This window comes from Perna viridis, chromosome 6 (genome assembly GCF_037379345.1).
Source record: "Perna viridis isolate PV_CMFRI_1.1 ecotype Kerala chromosome 6, ASM3737934v1, whole genome shotgun sequence".
Lineage (NCBI taxonomy): Eukaryota > Metazoa > Mollusca > Bivalvia > Mytilida > Mytilidae > Perna > Perna viridis.
This window is the reverse complement of record NC_142450.1, coordinates 83,652-111,255: the sequence shown is the minus strand read 5'-3', so window position 1 is coordinate 111,255 and position 27,604 is coordinate 83,652. Positions and strand designations below refer to the sequence as shown.

Here is a 27,604-nt window from a genome sequence, read left to right as displayed (position 1 = left end):
ACACAGGAGTTGACTAATTTGGACCACTCTATGTAAAAACAGATGCAGAAAATAGAAAGGTATGGATTTGCTTGTACACATGCTTAGTGGTCAGGGCTGTTCACTTAGAGATAAAGCAAGACATGTCTGCAGAACAATTTCTTCTTGGTTTCAGAAGATTTGTTGCACGTGGGGAAAACTGAATTAGATTATTTCTGATAATGGATCTCAGTCCAAATTGGCTGGTAATGTCATTGAGCAAATTTGGAAAGAAACAACCTCCGATCCCGATGTACAAACTCATATTTCGAATGAAGGAATTTAGTGGCAGTTCATTTTGGAATTAGCACCATGGATAGATGGTTTTTATGAACGTTTAGTTGGCGTAGTGAAGAGTTTTGAGAAAAAAAAACATTGAAAAACTCTCACCATTGAACAATTAAGGACTCTAATAGCAGAGTCAGAATCAGCTGTTAATTCAAGACCGTTGGTCTATGTTGGTGAAGTGGTTAAAGGCCGTGAGGTCCCTAATTTTGAAACGAATGAAAGTTCTAAGTAGGTCAATGAGTGCCAATGCTACATCAGTTTTCAAGGACCCTGATGTAGCAAAAACATTGTCTACTATACATGACAAATATGTTGTCGTACCAGCAGACAAAACCCAAAACAACATTGTTTTTGTCTACAAAACGTTTTAAATCCAATGTTTATTATCAGAGGTAGACGTAGAAAATAATAGCAGTGATAAAACCTATACTTCTGCCACACTCTCCAAAGAAGAAATTGTGGAAAACCATAAATCTTTGCTATCCTCTTTTCGTCCCTCTACCAAGGACGATGTTTGTGATTTATCGTCTATTTACTGGATCCCTAAACTCCAAACGAATCCATACAAACAAAGTTACATAGCTGGATCTGCAAAGTGTACCACCAAACCTCTTTCAAAACTTTTAACTTGTATACTCACAGCTGTCAAAGAGTTTTTGCAGTCCTACCACAACACTTGTTACTCCGGTAGTGGTATTAATTCAATGTGGATCCTGAAAAATTCGAAAGATATTTTGGAGGCAATCATTTCAAGACTATTATCAGAATATAATAGCATTAAAAGCTATGATTTTTCAACACTGTATACTTTTATTCCACATACTCAATGAAAATCCCGACTTAAAAACATTATATATCGTTGTTTTTTCCAAAAAAGATTGTACACCTAGATACAAATACAAATATATAGTTCTTGGTAGAGATTCCTCATACTTTGTAAGAAATAATTCCAAATCATCTTCCAAATATACGGAAGAAGATATTTAAAAAATGCTGTAATTTTTTATCGACAACATATTTCTTTCACTCTTATGAGGGTGACTTTATAGCTGATCTGATCCGAAAGAAAGAATATCGTTTAGCTAGATCCTTTAATCTCAGTTTCCGCTATATAGATGACGTATTATCTTTAAACAATCCTAATTTTGGGGATTTGATACATCGCATCTACACCAAAGACCTTGTGATACAGAATACTACAGACACTGTAAAGTCAGCCTCGTATCTTGACCTACACTTAGAAATCGACGGTAAAGGAAAACTATTGTCCAAACTTTACGACATACGAGATGACTTTTCATTCAAAATTGTCAACATCCATTCAGCACCTGCGTATGGCGTCACAACTGATACGTTATGCCAGAGCTTGCCGAGACTACGCAAACTTTTTGTATCGCGCATGAATTCTAACAAATAGGCATCTGGAGCAGGGTTATGTTGCTACAAGATTGAAGTCATTACAACAAAAGTTTTATGGCCGTCATCATGAAATCGTGGATCGTTACGGTGTATCCATCTGCACCATGAAAACTGATTTGTTCAAAGTATCATAGTTCCCCTTTCCTCTTTCGTCTACCCCGACTTGACTTTTTATGAGCAACTCGGCGGGTGTTTCTAGAAAAGCAGAGGACGCTTTGATGTATGTATGATTTTAGTTACTTTATGTTCTTTTTTGTGTGTGTCTGTTTTCCATTCCTGGATTGCATTCTTTTGATTACCGCTGTAACCGTGGTTCCCTTGATTACTCTTTCAACTGTTACCTTGACACCAGCACATTTTCTAACACTGAATCCAAAAATTGGAATTCCAGAATCAGAGGAGAATGGAATTAATAATCCAGACTACTTACCCAAGATAAGCAGTTCAAAGAAACTACTTTTGACGTGGAAAAAGGGACAAAAACACTTAAACTCATTTTGAAAAGCTTGGAGGGATGACTATCTGCTGAATCTCCGAGAAAGAGCTGCCTCGAAGCTCAAATGTCTTAGAATAAATAGTAGTGATGAAGCAAAGATAGGTGATGCTGTGCTTATAAAGGATAACTTACCCCGTGGAACTTGGAAAATTAGATGAATAAAAGACTTATGTGAAAGTAGCGATGGACAAATTAGGTCTTGCAAGGTAATGCTTCCTAATAAGAGAGTACTAAAAAGACCTCTAAATCTGTTATATCCACTGGATAAAGTGTATAGCATATCAATGAGTTTAAGTTACAGATCCACTTCATCTCAGCATCTCAGTCATGGCGTGTTCTATTATGTAAAAAAGATTTAATTTTAAGTATCTATTGAGTAATTTTTTTCAACTTTTAATATCATACAATTCTTTTTAATTATGTAATGATTACTGTAAGACGTCCATGAGATTTTATTTTATACACCGTGCACGTCTCAAACATCAAAATACGATCCTTTGTTCTATTATGTTGAATAATGTAAACCCTCGGCAGTAATTGAGAGAAATACACCTAGTATGAGGTAATCAACATTTAAATTGGAAATTGCTTATAACACATCCGTTTCTAAATATTTTTAACATCGTCAATAATACCGAAATTACAATAATGGACAAGTTCAGGTACATCAAAATTCAAGTACATAGCCTAAAACTGGTGTGCATTAGGTGCTCCAAAATGATACTCATACTCCACCATCGGTATCCGTCACATTACAAGTAAGTATAATCTGGAAATAATAATAATGTTGCCCAAACGTGTCACAGAGGGATCCCTTAAAAAAATTGATCAAGTAGCAATACAAATGTTAATTCTGCGAAAAACTGACACAGCTTTAGGATATCACGAGGAATAAAATTTATTCCGGGGTAATTTCAGATAGTGGTGTGATTAGCAACTGTATTTTGTGAAAATACTATTGTGAAGAACTACACTACCTCAGCTAGTGTTAATTTCTTGACAATACCTTATCTCAGCTTTAGAATAAAAACATCATATCGGTCCAAAAATTGTGACGACGACCACAAACCTTCTGTTGTTATATTATTAACACAATCTGAACGTACTCCTGCTTTAGAAGATTATTTAATATTATCCAAGTTCTACAAGGATAACACGTGTGCAGATCACAGGCTCCACGGTAACGGATGAACAGTGAAATACTTACTTATTAGGATGGACATGTTGGTTGTTGAAATTTAGAATTGGAAGGAAAAATTCATTACGGTTGTCATAAAGCTTCAATTTCAAATGTTAAGTTAAAGTCTGGGTATGAAGCATAAAAAGATGTATTAGTTTAATTTTGAGATCATTTATGTAGATTAGATGTAAGTAATTTTTAGAACTAGTGATCTATGTCACAGAACCTAAACTGAAATTATAGGACTTGGCGACTCGCCCCTTCTTTTAGTAGTTGCCTTTGTAAAAAAATCTGGTGTCATACGAATTTAGGAACAGATTGGCAAAGAGTGGTGCATATTTTGTTCCCATAGTATTTAATTGATCTGTTAGAACATTTGTCTTCATAATTCACGCAAAACTTGTTTCGACAAGAAACTCAAAAATTTTAACAATAAAAGATTTGGAGCATTTTCTGTTTGAAAGTATGCTTTTTTTCGTTGAAAACTGATTTGTTAAACGTGTCATAGTTTTTCTTTCCTCTTTCGTCTACCCCGGACTTGACTTTTTATGAGCAATTCGGCGGGTGTTTTTAGAAAAGCAGAGGACGCTTACCCTACCGGTGCACCTGGTTCATGCTCCCAGTTTTTTAATGGAGTCCGAGTTGTTCATTTGCTTTTGTTACTTTGTATGTATGATTTTAGTTATTCTATGTTCTTTGTTGTGTATGTCTTGTTGGACTAGATAACCGTTGATGCAGACTAAATAGTATACAGGTGTTCTCATAAATCAGAAAAAAAACAAATGGTTGATTTGATAGTGATAACTTTGATGAATGATACAATAGAAGTTTTATCTGTGTTTATACGGGATAATTTCTTGTAACTAAAGTAGGTCAGCCTATGACTTTGAGAATTTTAAACCACATAAAAATCATAAAACCGTCGTTTTCTGAAATCGTATCATAATTTATTAACCAAAATTGCTTCGTTGGCATATAATATTACTGACATAAACACGTCAATTATTTCACTCTTAAACGTGGGTTGTTAGTGAAACACGATAAAAAAAAATGAATGAGTTAAACAATGAATGTCTTTCCTAATTTGTCTTCCGGCTAAATTGTAAAAAAACAAGACAAATACAGTTTTCTGAACACAATCATTTTATCTGTTTCAAAGATTAATGTACAAGACACAAATATTATTTACTGTTTAGTTGCAATAGAATTGAGTCATAAGTTTACTGTAAAATTATAATGACTAATGTCTACAAAATCGTACGCACATATATTTTCGATGAACTAATTATGTTGAAAATAATGTAATAGTAATCAAGGGAACCAAGGTTATAGCGGTAATCAGAATAATGTATATCAGGGGCAAAGACCAGATATGGAAAACAGACATACACAACAAAGAACGTAAAGTAACTAAAATCATACATACAAAGTAACAAAAGGGAGTTCTGGTTGTTCATTTAGTATTGTTTCTTTGTACGTGTTATTTTAGTTACTTCATGTTTTTTGTTGTGTCTATTTTCTCTGTCTAGTCTTTATTCTTGGAATCTATTCTTTTGATTTTCGCTCGAACCTTGGTTCACTTGATAAGTTTTTGTATAAACTTATTTCTTTAGATTGACATTTATACGTAGAATTGTCAAAGGTGCCATGAAATGTTATCATCATTGTGTTTCCTAAGAAAAAATAAAGTATTTATGAATTAAAGAAATTCCTCTGAAATCATTACTCTACAAGAGCAATCAAGATGATATAATGTTCATTATTTCCTGAAAACGGAAGAAGGTACCAATACGTCAATCTGCAAACACTCCTTGCTATGAAAGAAAATATTCTGAAAATGTTCACAAAGTGCTTAATTGTTTGATTGATAATATTTTTTATTGTGGTGGACATATTTCTTTTACCAATAGACACACTGTGACACATAACACTCCAAACCATATCTCATTTGTATGGCGCTGTCTTTATAGTAAAACTTATGCAAGGAAAGAACAATAATATACAAAACTATTTTCTTACATTTGTGAATGATCAATTAGTTTCGAATAAATCTCGATTTGGTATTATCTCAATCGTATTTACCTAAAAAAACAAGGACACCTAAGACTCTGCTATCTCAGCCATATTTCTTACTATTTTACGCTTAAATCGACGGAAACTAAATTATGAAATAAGGCAATGACTTCCCATTCGTTTTCACAACTGTTCGATTCATGCTTTGTAACATTAAATTCGCTCCAGGCTATGGAGTTTTAATCTCTAATTTATCATTCTAAAACTTTCCAAATTAAATGTACTGACTTTTTGTACTATGCATTTTTCAGATAAGCTTTAATGAAAGATTTATGTTAAATTCGAAGGGGTCTGTAGCAATCATCATGAACTTGCATGCATGTTTTAATAGGATGGAGAAATCACGCGTCGACACATAAAATATACATTTTCCACAATACTTTAATAAAACAATCTGTGATTTATTTTCACTTCAAATGCTTATGGATTATATAATTGGCGGTGAGTAACTAAATTCAATTTCTATCTTTCTGGAAATAGTTGTACTTGATATTAGAACGTCTGTAGGAAGAATTTAGATAATGGATAGTTAAATTGTTTTATTGCATTATTGTCGTTAAGGTAGTAACATAAGATACCATAAATATTTATTACATCCTTGTAGTTAAAAATATCTTTATCGATGATTTATCCACCAGGAATAACATCAATGCAGAAGTAGTAATAATGAAAAACAAGATGATGGAAAACAAGATGAATCATGAATGAACTAAAGTACTTTGTTCCCTTAATCGCTTTGACGCATGATGGTATGTTTTTAATGTAACTAAATGAAAAGATAGACATTTAGTTTTTTCCATTCCGATTTTTACTGATAACACTTGCAGTATTGGTCATGCACAAGGGTTAGCAAATTTCAACAACCTGAGGAGAAGCTATGACGGAGACCATTTTTTATAACAAACGTTTTTGTAAAGGTCACCGGCATCTAGACCAAGGTTTATCTTAACTGATTTAGACTTCAATCAAAACAAAAACACTAATTATTGGTCAAGTTGGTGGAGACACTCAAAATTGAAAAAGTAAAATGTTCCAAAAGTGCAACATTTTGGCGTATTTGATAGAAAATTAGCATATTTGCCAAAGGATGAGGGTATATTAGGCTCTGTAGCGCCTATTAGAAGATATGAAATTATCTTTCTTTAGTAAACTCAATTTTTTCCATTAAAAAAATAAAACAATTAGATATGTCTTTCAAAAAAGAAAATTTAAAAACGAAATAAAGAAAGCAATATGCGTATTCAATGCACTAAAAAGCTATGAGCAACCAATCATTTTTGTCTCACGTTCCGTCAAGTGGTATACTTCAACAAGTATTGACAAAACGGAATCAACAGAAGAAAAGAGACTAATATACAAATCATGTGTTAATATTGCCTCCACAATACCATGGTAGCACTGATATATTCAAATTTTAAATGGAAATTTTCATATCTAATTTTTCAACCTGACTGAAAACTATCAATTGTGATAACGATTTCAACTAATTGTGTAATATGAAGGCGTATACCACATAAATAGACCAACCAATCACATGCTAAGTTAAACAAGATTTTAGTTTAAGATTTTAGTTTAATGACAGTGAGTTTGTGATACAGACATTATCCCTTGTTGAATAAAGCAGTGATACTTTCATGCTTCTGTAAAGTTTCTGGTTGTCTTCTATCATAAGGTAAGTCCTTATATCCATTTTGTTATTTCCAGATATTCAAAATGTATTATGTCTGCATAAGACGGACATTCAAAACTGTATTACTGTTTTTCTTGACTGTAGATGTATAATCAAAAATCTGAATATGGTCCATGTTTGATTAATATCGTAGTACCTATTAACATTATGTTTCAGCTAACACAGGAATAATATAGAGAGCGTCATTAACTTAAACTACGCATTACTTTGTTAACAATCTGAATTGTGAACTCTACTCAAAAACATTGATATATTTTAATAACTTGTACACATGAATTTTACGCAAGTCAACGAGAGTACACACCTTCTTTTCTCGGAACAATTGAAAGTTATTGTCGACTGTTTGTTGATATATTTGTCAGACCTACTTTAAAAGAAAAATAAGGCAATTTGGCAAAAATCATTCGTTTATAAAAAAATAATGTAGTTATATGTGTAAAGCTTTAAAATAGAGATAGATTTCTCCCCTCTATGAAATATTCCGTTTCTAAAATAAGAAACAGAAATAAATCCTCCCATGTTTGAGATATATCGTATCATATAACATTTGAATGAGATTTTAAGGTGCTTTTCAGAGATAGATTTTTCTATTTAAGATTAAATTAGACGAAAAAAATGTGAAATTTTACAATAAATAATATAAGTCACACTTTAAGTCGAACTTAAATTAAAGATAACTGAGCCTAAGTATTGGCGATTAAAAAAATAAAAAATAAATAAATAAATAATAAAAAAAAAAATAAATAGATCCTGTAGGGAATTTTCCAGTTTCACTTATTACTGAAGTATTGGTGAACACTTATGAACACTTATCTCATATTATTCATATTTCAATAAGAAAATCGGGGGCTCCGAACTTTGTTTTCTTGTATTAAAAAAAAAAGAAAAAGAAAAAAAAAACAACTAAAAATTCCCATTACATTCCTATAGGACATTTTCCCGTCAGCCATCCCCCCTTTGAAAGATGGTTTATAAACATACTGCTCGTAATTTTACCACCTATAGGTTTTTTCCAAAATATCTTTTTGAATAATTGAAAAACACTTTTTTTGCATCTTTCCAAACACTGTTTGCTGATTGAAAGAGTAATCAAGGGAACCAAGGTTATAGCGGTAATCAAAAGAATGTAATCCAGGGACAAATACCAGACATGGAAAAGAAGTCAAGTCCGGGGTAGACAAACGAGGAAACGAAAACTATGACCCGTTGAATAAATCAATTTTCATGGTGCAGATGGACCAGAAAACAGACATACACAACAATATAAATGTCTGTTCCCTTGATTATTCTTTAAGAAAGATAATTATTTTTGAATATTAATTACATGTTTGATAAACTGTACTCCGACAGACTTGGCCCGATAACTTTGTCATACTCAATGCTTTGCAACGTACTCCAAAAATATATTGACATTTTCTAATCTAATGTATGTATTTTTTATGACAAAATTTATAAGTCAACTTTAAAGCTTTGAAGATAGCTGATAATGTTGGCTTTGTGTTGAAGTGATATATTATAAACCTTGTACAAGCAAGGATTACAACATTGGTTAACATGCAAATAAATATAGTATCCAAAAATATTAAGTTAAAATAAGATTGCAAATAACTTGCTACAGTTATAAACTAAAAACTGAATGTCATTCCTTAACAACCTGTCTATGCCTTGACATCGATCAATTTTACAGTGTAGCTAAGCTGCATTGCTCGAATGGAAAATACTTCGTAATCGAGAAAGATTCAATTGTGAATAGGACAATGGGGTAAGGGGAATGGGAGTCGTAATTAATTAACCATTGGTTATAGAAAGCGTTGCCTTATGTAAAATTGTGCAGTATAGTGCAAAATAAAAACAATAATTAGTTGAATTATTCACCTGAACGTATGAGCCGATTGTAAATTTAAATGGAGAGTTTCGAATTGATATAGGGTGAAAAGGGAGAATAGGAATTTATATAAGGTGAAAAGGGAGAATAGGAATTTATATAGGGTGAGTAGGAATTTAATCTACACAAAAAAAATCTGCACGTTTTTTTTTTTTATATATTTTTAATATAAACAAAACGTTTGTAAAAATAATTGATTAATTTTTGCCACTTGAATTCTGCTGAAAAGTGTGGTTTTAGTCTTCTACTAAAAATGTGTAATTGCAAAGTTTTTGCCTGTCTGATGTAATTCAATCTGTCAATGTGACGATTCAACCAATCAAGTTTACATTTTGCATTATGAAGGCGTAAACCACTTGAGTAAACCAACCAATCACATGCTTAGTTCAACAACATTCTAGTTTGATACCATTTAATTTGTGATACAGACAATATCACTTGTTATGTAAAGCAGTAATACTTTCAGGAACTTGTAGAGTTTCTGGTCCTCATTAAGTATAAGGTAAGTTCTTTTTTAAATTTAAATGCTTCCCAATATTCGTAATGTACTATTTTGGATTATGAGTTGAGTGTTGCAAAAAACAGACATTAAGAACTGTATTACACTAAAAATCATTATATTTTATCAGGATTTGGTGTTGTGTAAAAGAATGCAATGTGAAGCAGATAAAACTTGAACATATTCACAGGGAGAATTGAACATATGTTTCAAAACATATGGAAACGTATGTTTAGGACCGGAATGGAAATATATCTATTTTTGTCTATAAAAACTCATGAACTGCACATTTTGACCCAATTCAAATGAAAACATATGCCTGTAATAATTGAAATTATCTGGGAAATTGTTGTTTACATTTTAATATTTCAATGAGAGAGTATTCATATTTTAATTGGAAACATGTTTTTCACATGTTTCAGAAACATGTGTAAAACATATGTTGCAATTTATCTTGTGTATTTCGATGTATTTTTATTTGTACTTTGTAACAGTTAAAATCATAAACATTTCTTTTGTTTTAAATTTAAATATGCAGATAACCATTTTTAGTGTAATATCTAAACCAAGAAAGGTGCAAGTTCATTTGGATAGATAAGATTTAACTTGTCCTTAACAAAATAGTATTCTGGGGGGTGCTGTTCAACTTGTCATGAATCTTCATTAGTAATTAAAATATCTTAATCAATTAATTAAAAATAATTATGTAATTAAATTGATGTCATTAAATTTAATGAATCATAAAATGCTGATCGTGTCATTAAATTTAATTCACCCACTGGATCTGAATTAAAACTTTAATCACATAATTAAATCACCATTTACACAGTTTGCGATAATGAATCAGGGTCAAAATCATGTTTTTAATAGGACCCGGGTAAAGAGTTATCTCCCATTAACCTTGAAACACTGTAAACAAAGTTTGAAAGTAAAAAGTTTTACTTTTAGGAAGTTAAAGTGAATGTAATCTCAATAACATGTACTTAGCTACCACAATATGAAATACTCTTGTCTTGAATGCAAGACTATGAAAAAAGTGTAAGTTTGTTACAAAACCATTCAGAAACGAGTCTTGGTACATTTTTAACTTATTTGAATTTTGAATATTCTGCCACCAGAATAATCGCTATTTCTCAAAGGACCAAATGCACTTAGGGGTGTTTTTGGTCCTTACTAAGTTTAAATTTTGAACATGTCAATATAACGTTACTTACCAATATTTTTGTTAAGGAATCAATAATGTTGTCAACATTATCATATACGAATTTTTATTTAGTTCTGGTTGAGTTCTGAAAAATTGAGTGAAGAAGACAATCCCAGTGTTTGCAAAAATAAATTAAATTTGATACAATATTGATTATTTTGTCAAATTTGATGTACGCCAGTATAGACGCACCAAATCTTCAAGATTTCTGATAAAGTAGGCAAAAAAGCTTGAGAATATCAAGGTCTACATTGGCACATTTGTTTTTCACATGGTATGGGTAATTTACTGATTTTATAAAATATAAGAAAACAAGCAATGTTTATGAAAAAAATTTGCAGTATAGAAAAGTTATAAATATGAGGAATTAAACTTTAGGTTTAATACTTTATTTCAGTAAGTTTTCCGTGACCCAAATATCAATTTTTCACTAAAATAAGGAGGCTAATTTCATTTGTAAATGTACCTCAATCTTTATACTTTCATTATTATTCTGAATGTATTCAACAATTTCCATGTCATTGAATGCAGAAACATATACAAATATGTACTTTTTAGCTCACCTGGCCGAAGGCCATATGAGCTATTGCCATCACTTGGCACCCATCGTCGTCGTCGTCGTTAACAATTTCTTCAAACATCTTCTCCTCTGAAACTAATAGATTTTACTTGCAAACATCTTATTCTCAACAACTACTATACAGAATTCAATGAGAGTTGTAATTTTTATTTTTTAGGCCGCCGTCACTAAAAATAGAAAATAGGGGTCAGACAGCAGATTTTTGCATAGATCTCCAAAACCGTTAGGATTAGCCAAATTCTGACATTGTGTGAAAGAATTCAGCATGATGAGATCTACATGCATCAGTGGTCAAATTTGGTGAAAATCTGTTGACCCATGTTGAAGTTATTGCCCTTTTTGGACATTTTTTGCTGTTTTTGATGTTATTACTTTCAAAAATATTCTCCTCAGAAACAACTGTACAGAATTCAATGAAAGTATTTTTATTTTTTAGGGTATTTTTAACAAAATAACTATTTGGATTTTTGATCGGTTAAAAAAATCGCCGCCTTTACTCAAAATAGAACATAGGAGTCGTACAGTAGTTTTTTGCGTATATCTCCATAACCGTTAGGTTTGGCAAATATCTTTTAATTGCTGAAATATCCTTATTTTAAGGCCTACAAAAGTCTCCGGGGATCAAAGTTGTCAGACGACCCCATGTAAGGGTTATTGCCCTTGAGATGTGAAAAATGACTTTTTTAACAGTTGTCAGCCTATATCTTGAGAACTATGATAGATAGAATGAAACTTTCATTTCAATTGCTGAAATGATTCTTATTATAAGGCATACAAAGGTCTCCAGAGAACAAAGTTGTCAGAAGACTCCATTTAAGAGTTATTGCCCTTGAAAGACAACAACTTACGTTTTGTGCAGTTTTCAGTCAATATCTTGAAAACTATAATAGATAAAATGAAACTTTTGATTGATGAAATGATCCTCATGATAGTCCTACCAAAGTCTTCATGGAGTCAAAATTGTCGGACAACTTCTTGTTAGAGTTATTGCCTCAAAATTTAAACAAATTATTGATGAAAAATAAACTTCATCGAATGGCATATACATGGTCGATGCAAAATTTTTGTAATCGTTTTCATCGGCAAAACTTCTTATAGATCTAATGGTCTACAGGTCTTTTAAATTCTACGTGTGCTACCGATTTTTGTAAAAAAACAAAACAAAACAAAACAAAAACAAAAACCAAACAAATCAAATATGAAAAGGGACCAAAGTAACTTGAACCAAATCGTTGCGAAAGTCATACGCTGTTACAGATTTTTGAGTTAAGAAATATAGTGATTTTTGTTTTAGCCATAACGTAAACTTTCCACTCTGCTCCTTTCACATAGATCCATTATCCTTTCCTTGATGAATTCGTTTACTCGTTTACATCATTAGATACTCAGTTTGATACTCATAGTCAGATTTGCCGTGTCTCATAACAAATTTTCATTTTTGGCATTCATTATATTCTTTAAATTCAACCACAAGATTCTTCATATCTATCAAGTGGAAAGTAGTAGACCATACCTAAGTATTAGTTGACTACACAGATTAATACTTTGACGAGAAAAAGCAAAAACAAATATACATATTCCGTAAATGAAATACTGTTGAAGTCCCTACTGAAACGATTTGTTTCGGTTTCATCTACAATCTTCATATACTTCCATTATTTCCTATCTCCATCGCGGAACAAATGTGAAATTAAAGTAACAAGTTTAAAAATATCAACATAGAAGGATTCCTTGTATCATTAGATCACCGATAACAACATGGATGATGATGAAAATAAGTAAACCTTACTCATGAATTAGCAAGAAAACACAAAACGTATTGATTAATGTACACATACTATATCTTAATATAGAAGAAATAATATATATGTATCATGCAGTGATTTATCGAATGTTCTTTGTTAAGAAAATTCGAAACTTCACGTGTTCTATTATTTCACTCTCGGGTTTTTCTCCAAACAAAACAAACAACACCATTATTTGCAGATCACAAATTTTATAATTATACCCCACTTGCAAAGGGAGAGGTGGTACAGTAAAAAGGGGCGTCCGTCCTTCCGTTACGCAGAGGTAGGCCTATTGTTTCCCACTATTACGACTCCATTGAGCATAATTTTCAACTATGAACAAGTATTGCAAGACCTTAGCATTTAATCGTAATTCAAATCTCTGGTCTGGAAGTCACTTTTCAAAAGGAAAGGACTTCTAAAAGTGATATTGCATGTCCCACAATTCGAAAAGGCGCAGCAAGTATTTTGGAGGCGGTTATAGATTATGCGAAAGAGTAATCAAGGGAACCAAGATTATAGCGGTAATCCAAAGAATGTAATCCAGGGACAAAGACTAGACATGGAAAACAGACATTCACAACAAAGAACATAAAGTAAGTAACTAAAATCATACTTACAAAGTAACAAAAGCAAAATAGTAACTCGGACTTCACTAAAAAAACTGGGGGCATGGACCAGGTGCACCGGTAGGGTAAGCGTCCTCTGCTTTTCTAGAAACACCCGCCGAGTTGCTCATAAAAAGTCAAGTGCAGCGTGAATATATCGCTGGTAATTAAAAATCATTTGCATGCTATAGTGTCATTATCAGACAATCAGTAGTCATATCAGTTCATAGCATAATTTACAAAAAGCAACAATTTCTCATTGTTTTACAAAAAAGACCTGAGTATTTTTCAACCAAAGACTGATATCTGAAAAAAAATGGTTAAAGTCTTTTAGAGACGCATTTCCTCATATCCCCGATTCAGGAAGCTGTTACGCAGATATGTACGGCGTTCAAAAAATAAGATCAGTTAGTACTTGCACAGCGTGGCAAATATAAAATGTAAAATATAAACACCTCAGGCAGGAGATATAGTTATATATTACTGCAGGTAAGGTCGCTTTATAATTTCATATCTAGGTCATCTCTTTTATCAGAAATCTGAGTCCTGGGATGATCTCTGTTGTCGAATTCGAACTAAAGGTCCAACAAGATACTGTACAAGCTGTTTCTGCAGTCTTCTTCATCTCATGCTCTGGCTGATATTGAATTATTTACAAAAACAAAGGTTGTTAATGGACAATACATGAACATTTATATTAACTTCATCCTTCGAGATGTTTTAGAAAGATATGTGGATTTGTAACCTAGAACAACATAACATTTGCGAATAAGTCCTTTTAAACGAGATTTCAATTTATCATGTGGCAGCTTAGTATAATGTGTTGAAAAGTCAAAAGTTTGAAGAGAACTAATTTTCGAAAAAGAAAAAAATGCGGCAATTTAGGTTTTCAAATAAATCGTTAGAATATGTAGGTATCCAAATATAATTTATGCCGCTAAGAGTGTGTGTAGGTGGTTGTGTAACTAGCTTGTTGTCCGTCTTTCACTGCAGACAGTATCATTGAAAGTTGAATTGACATCTCTTTCGTGGAGCAAGATGAAAGAAAGATAAATTATACGATTTTGACCTTGAAAAGATAAATGTCCTTTCATAAGCAGAACTATACCAACTATTCCAGCATATAATGCAAATATTAAAGTTTGCAAGATCATGTGACTTCTGAATATGCCGTCCTTGCCTGAAGAACTTTAAATCAAGGTTTAAAGACGTTCCATACGCTTCCAGAAAACGTTGTATTTTTGAATTTCTGATCTTCTGTTTCTGACAAAAAGGTATACACGATGGAGTTTCTGAATACTTAATTTACCAAATAAACCCGGTGGCAATTTTGAGCTGCCTCTTTATATTGTAATATATCGAAAAAAAAAAAACGTAAAGTTCACAAAGCTGTCTTACCCATTTGACTTGATATGAGTTATTTGATAGGCACTAATTTTAGTGTATCAAATATCAAAACATTGACTTGTAATTGGTAAATATAAGGAGACGGGACCGTTACTCTCCGAACCCGATTGCATGGAATTGAATGAAACTTTCACTTAATCTTTATGACTTATATCAATTGTGCACCTCATATACCAGTTTTGATACAATTCAGTTTGGCGGTTTCACACACTTCCAAATGGAATTGAGTGAAATTTTCACCGAATTTTTATTACACATTTTCAATGTGCACACGTTCTATTGAAGATGTAGATCTGAATCAAGGTGAGGGTTTCGCGAAGCAAAACACTCACTTTGTCATTATAGATATGGGGACATGGGGATATATCTTTTCCTTTACTCCTCATACACCATTGAATTGAAATGAATGAACATTGCGCAGGATCTTTACTACATGTTCCTATTGTTACATCATATTTTAGATTTAGATCTAAATCAAAATGGTGGTTAAGGTCATGTCATGGCTAGTAAGAATTGCTCACAGATTTTTCTTCCTTTTTATTCCTGATTTGTTTAACTCCCCCAATTAGTTTTTTGCTTTCAACACAGTAACATCTCGGTTTAACTTTTATAATAAAATATATGTCAATGAAGCGTAATAGACACATCATTTGTTTTAAGTCTTATTTAGTCTTTTACGATAAGTAGCTTAAATGTGTTTACGTTGGCTGTAATTTGAACGTCATTTCTGTCGCAGTTTTGCCCTTATTATTATTATCACCTACAAATCAAATTATGTATAACAAAGAAAGCCTATGAGAATTGCAATTTCTATCTTGGACTTGTCTAGAAAACTGAACCATATTTCATAGTAATTACATTGGAACAGATATTCTTCAGGTTTTACCATATAGGTTGGAAATATTTGAAGAAAATTTACAGTCAAGGGGAGGTTACGCAAAAAGAACTTTGTTAAAATTTAAAATCTGAATCAAACATATTCTTTTATGACAATAAAGCATACTCATAATTTGTTGTATGAACAGGAATGGATAAATAAAGAACAAATTCTGATATTATTTGCATTATGTCACATTTTGATAAATTGAAATAATACCTGAAGAATATTGGTTTCAGTTTAATTACTTTGAAATATGGTTCAGCAATTCCGAGATAGAAATCAATTTCTCATAAGCTATTGTTGTTATACGTAATTTGATTTGTAGGTGATAATAATATATTAAGGGCAAACAATCAACAGAAATAACATTCAAATCAAATCACAGACAACGAAAACATTTTAAGGTACTCATCGTAAAAGACTGAATGTGACTCAAAACAAATAAATAGCAAGATGTGTCTATCAGGCTCCGTTGACATATATTTTATTATAAAAATTGAACTGAGTTACTGAGTTGAAATAAACAACTGGAAAATCGGTGCAGTTATAAAAAATCAGAGATACAAAAAAAAAAAAAAAAACAAAAAAAAAAAAAAAATTAAAAGAAAGAAACAAACAAACAAAAAAACTAGAAAACCTGTTAGCTATTCTCACTATCTTGATACTAGTACCTTATTCTTTAATTTGATGCCACGACCTTGACCCCTATACTCCATATTGATTATGATCAATATCTATAATAAGTTATCATAATAGGAACGTGAAATAAAGATCCCCCGAATGTTTCATTCAATACCATTCAGAAGGGAAGGAGTAATAACGATAAGAGATGCCCCTACCCCACCCCACTGTGTCGTATCATTAATAAAATACTAAGTCAATGTTTCGCTATTTGAAACCCTCATAAAGTTTCAAATCAATATCTGAAATAGGAAGTGCATAATAGGAATATGTTATTATATTCTGTGACAGTTTCATTAACTCTGTTATTGTGGATAGAGTAGTATTAAATGAGAGATAGGTCTCCCATGCCCCTATATTCACACATAACAAAGTACATGGTTATCTATGTGAAACCCCAAACTGATTTGGTGGAAATCTAAAATATGAGATGCACAACGAGAACACGTAATAAAAATTCAATAATTTAAATTCAATTTACTGCTCAGGGGAAATGGATGACAGATTGGACTCCAACGTGTCAATGTACAGAAATGACTATACTCGAATTCACCTCGGCCTGTTTGCAGTTTTTTTTTTAATTATCTTTTAAGTTACTCATAAGTTCCTTTAAAAAAATTGCCATTTAATTCATGTCGTTCTGTACTACAACTTTCATACAATTATTTCTCGTTCTTACCTCCAAGATCGAAATATTTCCATATTTATTTTTTCTACGAGAATTTTGCACTGAACGTATTGTTTATCCGCCATCTTGTTTCTATGGTTATTTTGAAATGTTCCCTATTATCTCACAATTGACGAGCTGAAATACCATGATTTGCCGCATCATTTCTGCTCTTTACCTTTAGTAAAAGAAAAAAACCAGAAGTTCCGAATAAAAATGCTACAACTGGTACTTAATGTGAGACTTACCACATAAAGTATTGAATTTGCTGGGAACCAGAAATATGGCGGGAAATCATGGTATTTCAGCTCTTCAATTGTGAGTAAATGTTTTGCTCTAGAAAACTGAACCATATTTTAAAGTACTTACATGGGAACCAATATTCTTCAGGTTTTATTTTTAATTCCTGAAATCTTTGACAAAGAGTATTAGAAACTAACTATATTGATAATATATCTTTTATATTCAACAGTTCACAAGGTAAAACATCATCATTTAAAATCAATAAAATCAAAGTAACAAACAGTAAATGACCAGTCTAACGTAACTTTCTACTTCTATGTTTTAGATCTCAGGAAGGAACAAGGAAGAAGATAGAAGGTAACACGGCCAATAATTATCCCGAAGAAAATCGACCTTTTGTTTTATGTAATGCATGCTTTAATCAAATACAATTTGAAACAGTATATTGACAATATCAATGTCTGTTTTCACGATCGAGTCCATATAGATTTGAAAAGTTTTAGAAAATTTACAGCCAAGGGGAGGTTACGCCAAAGAGATGTTCTTTAAATGTATGAGAAAAATGTAATCTGAATAAAGCACATTCCTTTAGGTAGTATGGTAACACATAAATACAAATAGCACAAAGAACATTTACAGAAAAAAAAAGATTATAAGGCTGTATCAAAGGTACCTACCAACATTAGCTAATAATATCAAATGAAACGACAAAATGCAAATACTGTATTCAATGTATCACTTCCATCATTTCTATTGATATTTTTTATATCCTATTTACATCAGACATTTGTCTTTATTTATCCATATCTGTTCGAACAAAAAAATTATGAGAATGCTTTATTGTCATTATCATTTCTAAATTGCATCCGAAAAAAAAGAAACATAGGCACAAACACACATACACGAAGCGATGATAAATGAACGATGACTTTTTATTTTGGATATCATTTTGATGACAATAATGTAAAGATATGTATGCAATATATTTTTATTTGCTGAGTCATTAACGTTTAGTTTCCTTTTTTGCCATACGTATTATACCTCCATTTGCAAAGAAGGGCTATGTAAAAATAGCGGTATCCATCCGTCTACACTTATATCATTCTTTTCCTTCTTCCGTTACTCATGACAGGGCGTTCTCTTATCCTTTACTTGTCGTTCTTAATGAAATAGGATGAACTGTTCATGGAATCTCTGTTACATATTACAGATTTTGATCCAAATCAATTATAGGGTTTCACATTGCAAAATATTGACTTTTTCATTTATGCACGTGGGGACGTTGTAGTCTAATCTCGTATCTATTACCCCACCGAGACCAGTAAATTGAATTTAAATCACTGAATCTTCATTTCTTGTTCTTGTTGTGCAACTCATATTTTAGATTTCTACCGCATCAATTAAGTGTTTCACATAGCAAAATATTGACTTTGTCATTTATGCATATATGGACATCGGGGTCCAATCTCTTATCGAGATTTCCCGGACCAGTAAATGGAATTGAGAAAAACTTTCGCTGAATCTTCATTACATGTTTTCGTTGTGCATTACATATTTTAGATGTCGACCGCACATGGCAAAGCATGGACTCTTGTCATTTGTGAATACGGGGGCATGGATAACCTTTCTCTTATCGATTACTCGTCTTATACTAATTAATGGTATTGATGAATCTTTCACAGCTTTTAATGACTTATTCTCATGAAGTATTTAATATTTAAGATGTTGATCTGAATATTTTGGAGGATTTCATATAGTAAAACAATGCCTGGTCCATGCTCCCTGAGTCCGAGTTGCTCATTTACATATGCTGCTTTGTACATATCATTTTGGTTACTTTATGATCTTTGTTTTGTGGTCCGTTTTCCATGTCTGATTTTTTGTCCCTGAATTTCGCTAGAATCTTGGTCCCCTTGATCCCCTATAAATATTTGGATGGGAGGGGTAGAGCTTTCCCTTTCCCCTTATTTCTTTAGCATAGCTGAATTGCATAAAACTTTCACCCCATTATTATCACATATTCGTATTGTGACATCATTTTTTAGATTTTAATCTAAATCAACATTAGATATGGTATGGAGGTCATCAATTTGGAGATTCTTATATGAATCTAATGAGGATTACTCAAGGATTTTCTTTTGTAAACTCTCCCGTTTGTCCAATTGTTTATTAGTTTTCAACACAGAAACTTTTCGGTTTTACTTTTAAATAAAATATTTGTCAATGAAGCATGATACAAATTTCTTGCTCGTTATTTGTGAGTCACATTTAGTCTTTAACGTTGAGTTGATATAAGTTGTTTTCGTTTGATGTAATTTGAACGTCATTACTGTCTCAGTTGGTATTGTTTTATTCGTTTGACATTATTTGAATGATAGATATTGAACTGGTTTTACCTTTAATTTAATTATCAAAGTTATACCTACTGCATTTTACTTAAACATAACAAACAAGCCTTGTGTTTGATATGATAGTTGTTTAAAAAATACTATTGCATATTTCAAATATGATAAGAAATTTTGACTGATACACAGAAATTTTGTCAAGCAGATTAACAAAAATTCTGAATGCTATTATCACTTACTATTCACATAATGTATAAAAAAGAAAGCTCAAAAGTATTTTGATTTCTATCCCAGGCCTAAACTTGAATACTTGAAACGGAGACGATCTACATACATGCACATAAAAGCTGAAAATAAGGGTAACAACACGTCACGCAATAGACTAAAGCACTAGCAATATGAATTTCTACAAAAAACCGGGAGTGTCATCAGGTGTTTGGGAAGGGTAGAAATGCCTTGCTCTGTCAGCGGCACTCACCAAATTGCAAGTGAGTACAGTTTGGTAATAATCTGGTAACAATATTGAAACTCCCCTACACGTGTCAAACACTATAAACATTCTGGCAATATCCTTTATTTTTAATTATGAATCATGTTATAAGCGATGTAGATAACTTGGAAATAATGGACAAGTATCCGAAATTGACAAATTTAAATTAACATAACGAAAAATCACCATACAACATACGCCGTTATCAGTTAATTTTGAAATTTGAGAATTTGATCTTGAATTTGATATTACAAAGCAGTAAAAATTAACGTAGGGTTAAAATTTCTACTTGAAGATTTCCAAAGAAATGAAATATATATCTTCCTGAATGCACTAACACGATAGCTCGACGTTTCCAAATAATAGATACAGTGTATAGACGAGCGCCAATTCAAAAAAGGCCTTCCGATAAGGTTTTTAATGCAGCTACCTAACGCATGGATAATTTTGGTATGGATTTAAAGAAAAGTCCTCATAGCATAAGATTTGATTGGTTGTAAAAGTTTCCCATGGTCAAGTTTCTGAAAACTTTCGCGAGATCAAAGACATATCGAAAGCTTTTCATTTTACAGTGAGATTAACCTTATATATTTTTAATCTTGGTCCAAATTGTATCTCTTTTTAATAGAAAGATAAAACATAGTTCCAAATAATAGACAATCTTGATAAAACAATATTGAACAATAAATAATAAAATGCAACGACATTATTGTCGAGTCCCCTTAAATAGCACAAGCACATTATATTGCTTTGAATTTCTTATTAAAATGACCAAAATGAACTATATATCCATTAATTCTTTTAAATCATATTTCGAATATATTGAAGCGATGTATTCACTAAATGAAGATCAATGATATGAATTAATATTTTACAAGCCTTTGATATGAATGGCATTGGAGCTGTGTTCCGGATCTTTCGTGTATATCCCGGACTCGGTTTATTATTGCGTATATAGGAATATTCTTAAAAAAACAATAATATCTGCTGATCGTAATTGAATTTCAGTCCCGTTGAAAGCTTAACCCACTTCGAAGTGTACGAAAGCCCATAAATTGACATCGTTTTATTATTTGCCAAATTTTCACACAGAAAAAAAATAAACGAATCAAATGCTAAAATGTTAACCATTTTATTAATGCTTTAAGGCATGCATATATGATATATATAGCAATTCATTTTTATATTTGATGCATTCTATGACATTACCTTAAATAATATCAGGTTTCGCAAAATTTGTTACAGGACTCATACAATTAAACGAAACCTTCAATCTCAATCGAGTCTTTCATCAGCAGTTAAATAAGGGTAACAACAAAATTAGTGTACCATAACTTAATACTCTAATATTTTAGGAGTAGGAAATCTCAGAAAGCAACATGGGAGAAATGGAAGGTAGCAATGCGTAACTGTCCACAGATAGTAACGAACTGGTAAAAAATTTTAGCATTTGTTTATATTATAAGCATATTTTACTTTTAAAACATATTTAGTGAATACAATTATGTACAGTCCGAAACTTTATCAGAAAGGAAATATCAATGTCTGTACTCATCATATCAGAAAGAAATACCAAGCGTGAGCAGTAATATGATTTAAATATATCAAACTCGCAAAACAACCTAAACTTGAACACTTGAAACGGAGACGATCTAAATACGCAATGTAGACGTTGATGTCGTCATAACTTCTTGTAGTGTATGACCTGATACTTAGATTACTTGTAAAATTTTTGTCAGTGATTAAAATTCTATACATTTTAAAATTTGGAAGACCGCATTTTAAAATGGACCCATGTAACTGGTCTTCTGTAAAATTTAACACGCCTTCCAAAAATATAGAACAAGGTGATTCAGTGTCCGTACTTTCACCAGGTTGGAACGAAAACTTTTTTTAAACTAGGTGACGTCGCATCCCGGATTTGCTTCTTAATTTGTTTTGTATTTTATGAGCAACTCGGCGGGTGTTTCTAGAAAAGCAGAGGACGCCTACTCATGTTCACCTGGTACATCTTAACTTAATACGCCTATATTACCTCAAGATTTCTGAATGATTTCGGGTCAGTATTTTGTCAGAATAGTTTAAAGACGACGGCAATCATTTATCAAATTTTTTTAAATAAAGAAAACAATGTCTTAATACACTTATCTTACTTTTTGAAAAGATCAGGCTGAACATGAACTTACCAGGATATTTGAAACCGATTAAGAGCACTATATAGTTATACACTTCCTGACCTATTCCTTTACTCTTATGAGTCTGACTTTATAGTGAATCCGATCCGAAAGAAAAAAAAAACATCGTTTGGTTGAATCCTTTTATCCCAATTTCTGCTATATAGATGACGTTTTATCGTTGAAACAATCCTAGTTTCTGGGATTTTATACGTCACATCTACCCCGAAGAACTTGAGATAAATGATATTACAGACACTGTCAAGTCAGCCTCATATCTTGATCTACACTTAGAAATCGACGGTAAAGGAAACCTATTGACCAAATGTACGAAAAACATGATGACTTTTCATTCAGAACACCCCGGACTTGAGTTTTTATGGACAACTCGGCGGGTGTTTCTAGAAAAGCCGAGGACACTTACCCAACCGATGCACCTGGTCCATGCTCCCAGTTGTTAGTGGAGTCCGAGTTGCTCATTTACGTTTGTTATATTGTTTGATTACTTTGAGTTTTTTTTTGTGTTCGTTGATGTGTGTGTCTGTTTTCTGTGTTTTGTCTGTGTCCAAGGATTACATTCGTCTGATTTTGCGGGAATTTTGGTTCATTTAATTACTCTTTCAATCATTTTAATAGTGTACTATTTAACTTATAGAATGGCTATTTGGACCTTTCATTAAAATGAACGCACAACTTATGGTACAGTTATATATTGAGTTATAAGACTGTATGTAGTGATTTTGTATTGAGAATATCTTACTATTTACAGAAAAACAGCTTTGATATAAGTAGAAGGCGGATTATTGCTGAAAAACAGATGGGTAACTCGGTATTTTATGATAAAAATACATCTTTACTATTTTCATCGAAGACTAATTCGTTATAGTTTTATATTCATTTTTCTTTGTGAAAATGGCAATGAATGTAATTCACCGTCTATGTATCGAGCACGCACACCTCAACACACACACAACGGTATGTAGAAAGCTCAGTTAACATGTATCGAGCATGCACACTTCAACACATATCTCCAAACATATCTCCAAACACAAAGGTATGTAGAAAGCTCAGTCAATATGTATAGAGTACGGGCACAGTCACACATATCTTCACACACAACGGTATATACACAGCGTAGTCAAAGGACATTATAATTACTTCCCTAATTGTAAACATCTGATAGAGTTCCTTTTGAAACAAATCACCGACTCAAGTGTACAGTAACCTACTTTGAATGTGAATAAGATTTGTTCTTTTCGACAATTTTTGTCAACAAAATATTATGATAGAATTCCATTTTACCGACCGATCTGTTTTATGAGTGTTGGGGCAGCTTGTATTGAAAAGCAATTTCAAATATAAATAGCAAACATGGATAGGGTAATCGTAACTCATAATCGCAACCACCGGTAATTGATTTCATTTGCAAAAGTAATCACATGTATTCGTAATCATTGAATTTTATGTTAGACGTGACGTGGTTATTCCAAACCACAAACGAAATTTGGTCTCCATCGGAAAGGAGCTTTCCGTTAATATGTATATTAAAAGCTTCAATACCACGAACTGAAAAACACGAACTTGTGTTTCTTCCCTAATCTACAAAAATTAGTATCCACGAATTAAAGTTATTTCTCATTGTGTATTTCTTTTTAATAAGGGTGAATCCGACAAAAAGTTATAATTGTTTTAATGTCTATACTAATTATTTAAAAATCTAAACAATAAAAGATGGACATGTAAAAAAGTTTGCAGATATAAGTAACTTATTTTGGTATGTAAACTTTGATTTAAACTTGCTAAAAATAAAATCAATGATGAAGAAAAATGATAAAAAAGCAGAACAACAACTAGTAGCAAGAAGTGCTCAAAACTATAGATTAAATTTTGGTAATGTAGCAAAACGAATGTTCTGTATTTTACAAGCAAACAAGTAATGTTTGCATATTGTTGTGCCTTAAATGTGTTAATATCATTTATCTGAATTATATAGCAACAAAAAAAGGAAGATATATAACCGAAATTCATAGACTGACACGTTGTCTGTTAAAGTTAAGTCAACAGTCATACAACTGTACAATCATACGTAACATAAGCACATCCAGTTATACAATTTTAACTATGAGTTCAATTAATTAATACATCTTCGGAATTTCTCCTACACTTAACCTTAATACAAATTTTGTTATTCTGTACCTAGACAGAATACAATGGAAGTACGTGGTTGCTCTTCAATTTATTTGCTGAAATATTTCATAGTCGACATTTTCAAATTATTTTATTATCGACATTAATAACTGATGGTTACAGACTGTATATTTCTGTTTATGTCTATTGTCTATTGTTTAGAAATAATCGATCACTTTGAAAACAGAAGTATGAAAGTGGAAATGGAAACAAATAATCGTCCAACATGAATGCAATTAATAAGTGTTAACCTGGAAATGGAGCATTTAGTTTATTTTTTGGTTTCTTTGTCGTAAAGTGAGTTTTTTTCTATAATAGTGTTTATTCATATATAAAATATATTGTGCATATTCTGGCAATTGGAAGGAAATATTGTTCAGTGTAGTGTAGTATTACAAAACCAATTTCATTAATTCAGGATCTGAAGGTGTGATATCTTCTTAACGTGTTTTTGTTATTTTTTTCTCGAAATCACCTGTAATGTATGCCACAACATTACTATCAATAGGATGTCAACATTATCACATGTGCCGTATCGAGAATCAGCAGTGTTTTGATAAAGCTACACACTTACATAAGGTATGGTATATGCTATTAAAACTGATTTATTCTGCTTTTTCTGAGAAAACCTCAGTAGATCTTGTTGAAATTGACAAACATAAATATTTATGACTATCAAACAAAAGTCCACATTATTTCATTATTATGAATTATCTAGTGACACTTATACCAATCTGCTATTCTTCAAAATTTGTGTAATCGTTGGTTCATTCACTCTTCAAGACTCAAAATAGGTTTTACATATTATTTACAGTTATAAAATTGCTTAAATTATGTTCCCAATGAAAATCTTTTTTTTTCAATTTCATTATAGCAAAATAGAGACAGAAAGAGCATTCAGTCTTGGTTAGATAAAAATCAGATAAAAAATCAGATACAGTTACAGTGTTAAGCAGATAAGTATATTCAAATTCTTTTTCACTTAAAATAACGTATATAAATAACATTTTTGAAGTAAAAAAATCATTCACATAAAATAGGTTACAAGATACAATCAAATAGCTGATAAAAAAGTCTTTTATAATAACAAAGGTTGGGAAACCAAATTTTACAACTCCAAACGTTAAAACGTGGTGGAACATTGCATTAAACAAGTGTTTCTTAGGTATCAAGCAATGCAATAAAAGTAAAATATTTTATATTAAAATAACATTTATAACATCATCTTACATGAGGTATTTTGGTTTCAATGAAGAAAATATATTGATATAAATTGCAGGGGGTCGTTAAGTTTTCACATTTTTCACATTTCTCTTAAAGAATTTCAAAAATAGAAAAAAAAATATAACAAGACAACTCACACAAACCTAAAGTACTAGCGATAAGATAAAAATAAAACGGAAGTTACATTGCTCATGTCATACTTCGCCAACGAACCCCGGACATAATAAAAGGATCGATCGGTTGTCATCAATACTGTAAGACTTTTAAAACTAAATTTCTTCCCTCATTTGTGGGATAACTTAATAACGGATAGTCAAATTTTGATGTAGGCCACAAAACGTTAGTGGTAATGATTTCAACAATGTCTAAATTTATCCCTGTCTTGGAATATTATTTTACGGTACCCTTGAATTCTTCTAAGATAGTCAGTGTACAAATCACAAGTGCGAAACAATATCGAAAACTTTACAATGTACATTTAAAAGTATTTTGCCAATAAGGAAGGGGGAATGGGAAATTTAAAAGTCAAAGTTGTTATGTTTCTCATTTAAATGTCGATTATAAACGTCCCTGGCATCTATGTTTAGGTAAAAGCCTAAGTATAAAGCAGAAGATGAATTGGTTACCTCTGATTTTATGTTGATAACGGGGCTCACATGTATGTTATTCTTGAAATTAGGATTAAAATGAGAAAAAAAAACATTATCTATATAAAAGATTCTAAAACTGAAGGAATTGCCTCGATGTTTTATTTGCTGTACTAGCCCTAGTAATAACCAACATTCAAAAAAACAACAGGTAAACAAATTTACCATGAATGTGGTTGTGACGATACTTTAAATTCCACCGGAATAGTAAAAAGGGCTGAACACATTTGTTGAGATGGTTTATAATTTAAAACAAATTCTAATACGCATTTTTAATGACAAGTACTCAATTGTTTTGTAGGTAAACACGCACGGAAGACGTAAAGGCTAAGATGAAAGTTCTATGTCAATAGAATCAACAAAAATATTTGATTATAATGATAATAAAAATGATACAATATGATTTGCAGAAACAAACAAGGGAAATCTTCGATTAGAACGTTTACGTTACAAAAGTTGAAAATACAGGACTAAAGACAAATATAAAATTAGAAAATACTTAGATGTGGGTGGGATGAATATAGATACCCTTAGACTAGTCAGTAACAGACCATTACCTAAAAAACACACAGACAATATTTTTCATTTGCTTAACATGTTTCATATAGACATTACATTCAACGTTTTTTCAAAGAGTAATGTCATTATGCATCACACAGAGTGGTTGATGCGGATATGATACGTAAAACATACTCCAAACACAAGAATGAAAATATGTTGATTGTCACGAAGGCACTACACTATGTAATGTAACGTTAACAATAAGAATCCACTTCAAAATGAATTTACCAGAACAAACAAAAACATAAAACTGTAAAAAATGAAGTGACTTCGGTAAATGGTTAGACGAAAACACAACCAAATGAAGAACAAACATACACGAGCACATATTCGTTACGACGTTATATAGATGGTAAATAGTCCATAGATTT

General features: G+C 31.7%; 1 long non-coding RNA gene across 9 annotated transcripts; it reads left to right on the top strand.

Moving 5' to 3' along the window:
* The first annotated feature begins 2,138 nt into the window (after positions 1 to 2,138).
* Positions 2,139 to 27,072, top strand: LOC148613127 (uncharacterized). 9 transcript variants are annotated; one of them, XR_015923266.1, is made up of 7 exons: positions 2,139 to 2,427; positions 6,113 to 7,146; positions 17,931 to 17,962; positions 20,245 to 20,438; positions 21,796 to 21,873; positions 23,384 to 25,380; positions 25,676 to 27,072. It is a non-coding gene; the product is annotated as an uncharacterized LOC148613127 (long non-coding RNA). The 9 variants fall into 9 exon arrangements; XR_015923271.1 differs by lacking the exon at positions 2,139 to 2,427 and adding an exon at positions 11,490 to 14,393 and having other exon boundaries at positions 6,094 to 9,551; XR_015923273.1 differs by lacking the exon at positions 2,139 to 2,427 and adding an exon at positions 17,547 to 17,680 and having other exon boundaries at positions 6,116 to 9,551.
* Positions 27,073 to 27,604: the final 532 nt, after the last annotated feature.